The sequence below is a fragment of the Schistocerca gregaria genome, chromosome 10 (assembly GCF_023897955.1).
Source record: "Schistocerca gregaria isolate iqSchGreg1 chromosome 10, iqSchGreg1.2, whole genome shotgun sequence".
NCBI classification, from domain to species: Eukaryota; Metazoa; Arthropoda; class Insecta; order Orthoptera; family Acrididae; genus Schistocerca; species Schistocerca gregaria.
In genome coordinates, this window is record NC_064929.1 from 141,368,845 (window position 1) to 141,378,677 (window position 9,833).

Sequence of the window (9,833 nt, forward strand, 5' to 3'; positions counted from 1 at the left end):
TATCCAAGTTTTAGCTAAAGCAATTGACATACATCAAATTATTTTCATAGCGAGAATAATTAGAATGTATCGAAAACACTGTTGGGCAGTAGCGTGGCCGAGGTTGAAGAGAGTAATAAAAATAAACAAATTAAGAAGCGAATGCGAAAACCTTCTGTTGAGTGAAATGCAGGATTTCAGCTAATGTCTGCTACCAAACTAACTGACATGCAGGCTCTGCGTGAGCAACAATTACATCCGTACCACTTACGAAGGGTACACGCTATGAGTCCAGCTGATTTTCCAGCACCCGCTGCCTACAGTTCGTGGTTCCCGTTCTACTGCATCGACACACCCCTCTTTTCACGCTGAGTACCGTTCGCAGATGAATGTAAGTTGACTGTGATTGGTGATAACGTAAGGACAGGTATTCTGGATGGCTATGTGATGAGGACATCCCTCCTACCACTCAATCTAACTGGTTCTTCATACTTGATCTTCCTACATAACGCCCTGGACCCGTTCTTGGCAACTGTCCCAATTGAGGTCCGTCAGGAAATGTGATTTCGGCATTATGGGAAGCACCTCACTTCTCACGTGCCGTGACATTTCAACAGACGAGATGGTGAAAGATGGGCAGGCCGTGGTGATCCAACAGTGTAGTCGTCGCGATCGTCCGATTTAACTCCTACGGACTAGCCCTTGCTGGGTCATAAGCAAATTTTTATTTACGGGACTCCCGCAGAGGCAGAAGAAGATCTGCCGGCACAAGATCTGGCCGCAGTACTAGAAATAAGACACACGTGATGGGATGGAGAGTGTGTACCAGAACATGCTTCGTATGTACAGTGTCTGTAACATCGTTGGTGGTCGCCATATAGAGGCGCTGGTGTATTGCATGAGTACTGTTCTGTATGTACAGTAGTCTGGTTTTTTTTTTTCGTTTTGGAATACCGTACACAAGCAATGTTTAAGTGTTAATACAAACAAATGTTTTTATATGATAAATAGATGTTTCGTTACGTTTCTTTCCAGTTATTACCAGATAATCTAATTGCGCCAAACCTTATTAAATTCCTCAAGCAAAAGTGGGTGAGTTCAACATCTGAATCGAAACCGTTGTAGAACAGAAACGGTACATTTCCAAACTTGGGTTCCCATTCCGAATATTTTGTACTCACTCCCCTCTACAAGTCCTAGAGATTTGTAACCGGAATTTCAAGGACACAAGGATACAGATTTAAGAGACTTTTTTTTTTTTTTAATGTTCAAATGTGTGACTTCCTAAGGGACCAAACTGCTGAGGTCATCGGTTCCTAGACTTACACACTACTCGAACTAGCAGAAACTAACTTGTGCTACAAACGACACACACACACATACACCCATTGCCTATGGAGGACTCGATCCTCCGGCGGGAGGGGCACCGCAACCCATAACATGGCGCGTGCAACCACGCAGCCACTATGCGCGGCGAGACCTTTTGAAATGCTCAGATTTTGGCAGATGCCAAGAACCAGATTTTCAGAAGGTAAAATAGAATTCATATCGCAAGTAAATCACTGTGGTCATGGGAGGTGGTTTTGAAACTGAGAGTAAATATATTTGGCAGACCTTGGTTCAAAATGGTTCAAATGGCTCTGAGCCCTATGGGACGTAACTGCTGTGGTCATCAGTCCCCTAGAACTTAGAACTACTTAAACCTAACTAACCTAAGGGCATCACTCACATCCATGCCCGAGGCAGGATTCGAACCTGCGACCGTAGCGGTCACGCGATTCCAGACTGTAGCGCCCATAACCGCACGGCCACTCCAGCCGGCGGCAGACCTTGGTAGTCAGTCTTAGTTTTTTCCACTAGGCATTCCACAGCGCCAACAACAATAGTGCACATTGTTTTGGGCTGTCACGAGAATTACTCCTTTGAAACACTTTATTTAGTGTTGTTTACCGAAGCTAATGTTACTAGCTGTAATTACAAAGACGGTCAGTATGTGGCAGTCTGCTCACATAGTGTATGGAGACCATACACTGTCATCCTACAGCAACTGTGGATATAATTTTACTTTACTGTGTAGTGATGCCATTACCCACAATACTTATGACGTGATACTTCTTGCGAGTTAAGCCTGCATTTTTCTGATGTTTTAGGACATAATTTCATACCAAGGTTATAATAACACCGCTCTAATAAATGCCAACTCTGATAAACTTTGGGAAACTTGACCTTAACTGAGGCTCTCAACAGGAACTTCCATCTTTTCATGTTGCCTAATGCAGTTCAGTGTATTTATGGAAGTATGGTTCTACTCAAAGCTTGTTTATTGTGGAAACAGTACATTCCCATAAAGTCCGTTAAGAGAGGCTACAAACTATGGTGTACAGCTGAAATGAGAGGTTATGTATATGATTTTGAGGGTTACCACAGCAAGAGAGTGGACAATGAGAATATTGCATTCAAATGAAGATTTGGACTCGGCAGCAGTGTTGAGTACAGACTAAACAGTTCACTCAACGAATGTGGCTGTACAGTAATGATGGACAGTTATTTCACAGCTGTTGAGTTTTCGGAACACCTGAAGGCAAATAACATACAGGGTGTTTCAAAAATGACCGGTATATTTGAAACGGCAATAAAAACTAAACCAGCAGCGATAGAAATACACCGTTTGTTGCAATATGCTTGGGACAATAGTACATTTTCAGGTGGACAAACTTTCGAAATTACAGTAGCGACAATTTTCAACAACAGATGGCGCTGCAAGTGATGTGAAAGAAATAGAAGACAACGCAGTCTGTGGGTGAGCCATTCTGTACGTCGTCTTTCTACTGTAAGCGTGTGCTGTTCACAACGTGCAAGTGTGCTGTGGACAACATGGTTTATTCCTTAAAACAGAGGATTTTTCTGGTGTTGGAATTCCACCGCCTAGAACACAGTGTTGTCGCAACAAGACGAAGTTTTCAACGGAGGTTTAATGTAACCAAAGGACTAAAAAGCGATACAATAAAGGATCTGTTTGAAAAATTTCAACGGACTGGGAACGTGACGGTTGAATGTGCTGGAAAGGTAGGACGACCGCGTACGGCAACCACAGAGGGCAACGCGCAGCTAGTGCAGCAGGTGATCCAACAGCGGCCTCGGGTTTCCGTTCGCCGTGTTGCAGCTGCGGTCCAAATGACGCCAACGTCCACATATCGTCTCATGCACCAGAGTTTACACCTCTATCCATACAAAATTCAAACGCGGCAAACCCTCAGTGCCGCTACCATTGCTGCACGAGAGACATTCGCTAACGATATAGTGCACAGGATTGATGACGGCGATATGCATGTGGGCAGCATTTGGTTTACTGACGAAGCCTATTTTCACCTGGACGGCTTCGTCAATAAACAGAACTGGCGCATATGGGGAACCGAAAAGCCCCATGTTGCAGTCCCATCGTCCCTGCATCCTCAAAAAGTACTGGTCTAGGCCGCCATTTCTTCCAAAGGAAACATTGGCCCATTTTTCAGATCCGAAACGATTACTGCATCACGCTATCTGGAGATTCTTCGTGAATTTGTGGCGGTACAAACTGCCTTAGACGACACTACGAACACCTCGTGATTTATGCAAGATGGTGCCCGGCCACATCGCACGGCCGACGTCTTTAATTTCCTGAATGAATATTTCGATGATCGTGTGATTGCTTTGGGCTATCCGAAACATACAGGAGGCGGCGTGGATTGGCCTCCCTATTCGCCAGACATGAACCCCTGTCACTTCTTTCTGTGGGGACACTTGAAAGACCAGGTGTACCACCAGAATCCAGAAACAATTGAACAGCTGAAGCAGTACATCTCATCTGCATGTGAAGCCATTCCGCCAGACATGTTGTCAAAGGTTTCGGGTAATTTCATTCAGTGGCTACGCCATATTATTGCTACGCATGGTGGATATGTGGAAAATATCGTTCCATAGAGTTTCCCAGACCGCAGCGCCATCTGTTGTTGACAATTGTAACTACTGTAATTCGAAAGTTTGTCCGCCTGAAAATGTACTGTTGTCCCAAGCATATTGCAACAAACGGTGTATTTCTATCGCTGCTCGTTTAGTTTTTATGCCGTTTCAAATATACCGGTCATTTTTGAAACACCCTGTATTTGCCTGCTAAACTGTTCGTCCTAGTAGCAAGCACCTCCAATTACTTGAGTATGATAAACAACTAAAGAGAGGTGATTCTGATTTTCGCTCAACTACTCAAACTATTGCATTCATCACACGACAGGACAACAAGCACATCCACCTATTACCAAATTATCATGGCACTGATTCTACTAACTAGCGTGGCAAAATGGGGATGGGACATAAAACACATTGTAGAACCCTGTGGTTATCAGATAATACAATTTATCTATCTGTGCATTTAGTGGTGGCCAGTTATATGCGCTAATGCGCAACAGCACACAATTGAAATAAGAACACCGTGAATTCATTTTCCCAGGAAGGGGAAACTTTATTGCCACATTCCTGGGGTCACATACAACACATGATCACACTGACAAAACCACAGGCACATAGACACAGGCAACAGAGCATGCACAATGTCGGCACTAGTACAGTGTATATCCACCTTTCGCAGCAATTCAGGCTGCTATTCTCCCATGGAGACGATCGTAGAGACGCTGGACGTAGTCCTGTGGAACGGCTTGCCATGCCATTTCCACCTGGCGCCTCAGTTGGACCAGCGTTCGTGCTGGACGGGCAGACCGCGAGAAACGACGCTTCATCCAGTCCCAAACATGCTCAATGGGGGACGGATCCGGAGATCTTGCTGGCTAGGGTAGTTGACTTACACCTTCTAGAGCACGTTGGGTGGCACAGGATACATGCGGACGTGCATTGTCCTGTTGGAACAGCAATTTCCCTTGCCGGTCTAGGAATGGTAGAACGATGGGTTCGATGACGGTTTGGATGTACCGTGCACTATTCAGTGTCCCCTCGACGATCACCAGAGGTGTACGGCCAGTGTAGGAGATCGCTCCCCACACCATGATGCAGGGTGTTGGCCCTGTGTGCCTCGGTTGTATGCAGTCCTGATTGTGGCGCTCACCTGCACGGCGCCAAACAACGCATACGACCATCATTGGCACCAAGGCAGAAGCGACTCTCATCGCTGAAGACGACACGTCTCCATTCGTCCCTCCATTCACGCCTGTCGCGACACCACTGGAGGCGGGCTGCACGATGTTGGGGCGTGAGCGGAAGACGGCCTAACGGTGTGCGGGACCGTAGCCCAGCTTCATGGAGACGGTTGCGAGTGGTCCTCGCCGATACCCCAGGAGCAACAGTGTCCCTAATTGGCTGGGAAGTGGCGGTGGGGTCCCCTACGGCACTGCGTAGGATCCTACGGTCTTGGCGTGCATCCGTGCGTCGCTGCGGTCCGGTCCCAGGTCGACGGGTACGTGCACCTTCCGCCGACCACTGGCGACAACATCGATGTACTGTGGAGACCTCACGCCCCACGTGTTGAGCAATTCGGCGGTACGTCCACCCGGCCTTCCGCATGCCCACTATACGCCCTCGCTCAAAGTCCGTCAACTGCACATACGGTTCAGGTGCACGCTGTCGCGGCATGCTACCAGTGTTAAAGACTGCGATGGACCTCCGTATGCCACGGCAAACTGGCTGACACTGACGGCGGCGGTGCACAAATGCTGCGCAGCTAGCGCCATTCGACGGCCAACACCGCGGTTCCTGGTGTGTCCGCTGTGCCGTGCGTGTGATCATTGCTTGTACAGCCCTATCGCAGTTTCTGGAGCAAGTATGGTGGGTCTAACACACCGGTGTCAATGTGTTCTTTTTTCCATTTCCAGGAGTGTATATTTAAACAGTTTACGATTACTACCCTTGTAATTAAAAATGCTACGCCACCATTCTGTAGCAGACTGGTAAAATTTTTCAGTAGGCCGCACTGTGGACAACAGAGAAGGCAGATATTCTCCCCTCTCAATGTATCAGGAACAAAGAGTCGAACGAGTGACGGCACAAATCGTTCTTTACCATGCTTGAAGAGGTATATATCAATGCCTATGTTAGTTATACGATACTTGACAGTGGGGCTACTAACACAGGGAAGATGCCCTATAAAGAAAGAGGATGTCCAGTGGCAACACTACACAAGAAGAGAAGAAGCAATGATATTTCTGTGTCTAGCGGCATTAGGAAGCTAAATATTCGTGTTCATCGGCCTGTACATGCTCAACATAGTAGGGTGGGTGATATGTGATCAATTTTGAGAAGTGCAATCAAAATCTCATGCAATGCGTCTCTACACGGTAATGAAAAACAGAACTACAGAACTGTTCTCATGATTGCCATATCATGTAGCACAAATAAAACTATATGTATCTTAATTTGTATTTCTTAGTATGTTCCTAAATTCCTGGGGATGCTTCTAAAACCAGCATGCATAATTTACACAGAAACACTTTATTGGGGATTATTTTGCAATAAAATCAAAATTACGATTAAAAAATACAAATAAAACATTTTGGTAATTAAATCTTTATATATAAATATTTAAAGCACATATGCTGATGAAACGTATTCTGTTATCAGTACACGAATGTTCCTGTTTTTTTTTCTCTCTCTTGTTTCTGTTATTTTCTGCTGAAAAGGAAGAAGTCTATTTTTCTCTCAGCGAATTTTAATTTTTCGCACAACTGAGAACACACTAAACACAGCCAGCACACTTATGTACCATTGGGGGAGCTTATCACAAGTAGTTTTCGTAATACATATACACTCCTGGAAATTGAAATAAGAACACCGTGAATTCATTGTCCCAGGAAGGGGAAACTTTATTGACACATTCCTGGGGTCAGATACATCACATGATCACACTGACAAAACCACAGGCACATAGACACAGGCAACAGAGCATGCACAATGTCGGCACTAGTACAATGTATATCCACCTTTCGCAGCAATGCAGGCTGCTATTCTCCCATGGAGACGATCGTAGAGACGCTGGATGTAGTCCTGTGGAACGGCTTGCCATGCCATTTCCACCTGGCGCCTCAGTTGGACCAGCGTTCGTGCTGGACGGGCAGACCGCGTGAGACGACGCTTCATCCAGTCCCAAACATGCTCAGTGGGGGACAGATCCGGAGATCTTGCTGGCCAGGGTAGTTGACTTACACCTTCTAGGGCACGTTGGGTGGCAATGGATACATGCGGACGTGCATTGTCCTGTTGGAACAGCAAGTTCCCTTGCCAGTCTAGGAATGGTAGAACGATGGGTTCTATGACGGTTTGGATGTACCGTGCACTATTCAGTGTCCCCTCGACGATCACCAGAGGTGTACGGCCAGTGTAGGAGATCGCTCCCCACACCATGATGCCGCGTGTTGGCCCTGTGTGCCTCGGTCGTATGCAGTCCTGATTGTGGCGCTCACCTGCACGGCGCCAAACACGCATACGACCATCATTGGTACCAAGGCAGAAGCAACTCTCATCGCTGAAGACGACACGTCCCCATTCGTTCCTCCATTCACGCCTGTCGCGACACCACTGGAGGCGGGCTGCACGATGTTGGGGCGTGAGCGGAAGACGGCCTAACAGTGTGCGGGACCGTAGCCCAGCTTCATGGAGACGGTTGCGAATGGTCCTCGCCGATACCCCAGGAGCAACAGTGTCCCTAATTGGCTGGGAAGTGGCGGTGCGGTCCCCTACGGCACTGCGTAGGATCCTACGGTCTTGGCGTGCATCCGTGCGTCGCTGCGGTCCGGTCCCGGGTCGACGGGCACGTGCACCTTCCGCCGACCACTGGCGACAACATCGATGTACTGTGGAGACCTCACGCCCCACGTGTTGAGCAATTCGGCGGTACGTCCACCTGGCCTCCCGCATGCCTACTATACGCCCTCGCTCAAAGTCCGTCAACTGCACATACGGTTCATGTCCACGCTGTCGCGGCATGCTACCAGTGTTAAAGACTGCGATGGAGCTCCGTATGCCACGGCAAACTGGCTGACACTGACGGCGGCGGTGCACAAATGCTGCGCAGCTAGCGCCATTCGACGGCCAACACCGCGGTTCCTGGTGTGTCCGCTGTGCCGTGCGTGTGATCATTGCTTGTACAGCCCTATCGCAGTGTCCGGAGCAAGTATGGTGGGTCTGACACACCGGTGTCAATGTGTTCTTTTTTCCATTTCCAGGAGTGTATAAGTAACGAATTGCCAGGTTCTCACTTTTGAAGAAGGAAAAGGCAGCAATAGTTTCCAAAATACAGTGAATGTACCAGCTGGAAATATAATGAGCTACTGCATTAATTCGTTTGCTAGATTTGCTATCCACCATTTATAATAACAGACAAACTTCTTAAACTAATTGCAGTGTTTCTAAAAATAAAATCTACTCTTGTTGAAACACATAAATGAAATCTCTTAAATAAATACGTGTTTGTATTCAGTGATACGTTACTTCTTTTTTTTCGTTGTAAATAGGGAAGGTGTCTTACTTTCGGGGTTGATGAAAGAACATTAGGAAAAATAATTAGTAAGTTTCGCAGTTATTCCTGCAAGCAATTTAATTTCACGTTCATGCAGTCCAGTACTCACGTATATAGAACTCTGCACACTTATAAACAATTTAGTTGAGGTTCACATACTCGGCAGTGGGAAGAAAAGGAAAAGAAAAAGAACCCTCCAGTTAACTCTGAAAACAATAGACAAGGCAGATATTCTCCACTCTCAATGTATCAGGAACAAAGAGTCGAACAAGTGACGGCACAAATCGTTCTTTGTCATGCTTGAAATGGCATATGTCAATGCCTATGTTAGTTATACGATACTTGATAGTGGGGCTACTAACACAAGGAAGATGTCCCATAAAGAAAAGAGGCAGCAAAACACAAGAAGAGAAGAAGCAGTTATATTTCTGTGTCCAGCGGCATGAGGTACCTAAATCTCCGTTTTCATCGGCCTGTACATGCTCAACAGAGTGGGGTGTGTAATAAGTGGTCAATTTCGAAAAGTACAATCAAAACCTCGTGCAATGCGTTTCTCCACTGTAATGAAAAACAGAATTACAGAACTGTTTTCATAATTATCATCAGTACAAATAAAACTGTATGTATCTTAATTTGTATTCTTAGTATGTTCCGAATTTGCTGGGGATGCTTCTAAAACCAGCATACATAATTTACACCAAAACACTTTATTGGGGATTATTTTGCAATAAAATTAAAATTATAATTCAAAAATACAAATACAAATTTTGGTAATAGAATCAGTATATAAGTGTTTGAAGCACATATGCTGCTGAAATCTTTTCTGTTACCGGTACCGCCGCATGGGATTAGCTGAGCGGTCTGGGGCGCTGTAGTCATGGACTATACAGCTGGTCCCGGCAGAGGTTCGAGTCCTCCCTCAGGCATGGGTGTGTGTGTTTGTCCTTAGGATAATTTAGGTTAAGTAGTATGTAAGGTTAGGGACTGATGACCTTAGCAGTTAAGTCCAATAAGATTTTACACACATTTGAACATTTTTGGTACCAGTACAGGAATGTCCCTGTTTATTTCTCCCTTCCGAAAAATGAAAAGGCAGCAACAGTTTCCAAAATTACAGCCAATGTACCATCTGGAAATATAATGACTACTGCTTTAATTCATCTGCTAGTTTGGCTATCCATCCTTTATAATAATAGACAAACTTCTGAAACGAATTCCAGTTTTTCAAAAATAAAATTTAAGTTGTTGAAACACATAAATGAAATCTGTTGAATAAATACGTATTTGTATTCAGTGATACATAACTTCCATCCTTTTTTTAAAGATTTTTCACTTAAAGGGTTGATGAACGAATATTAGA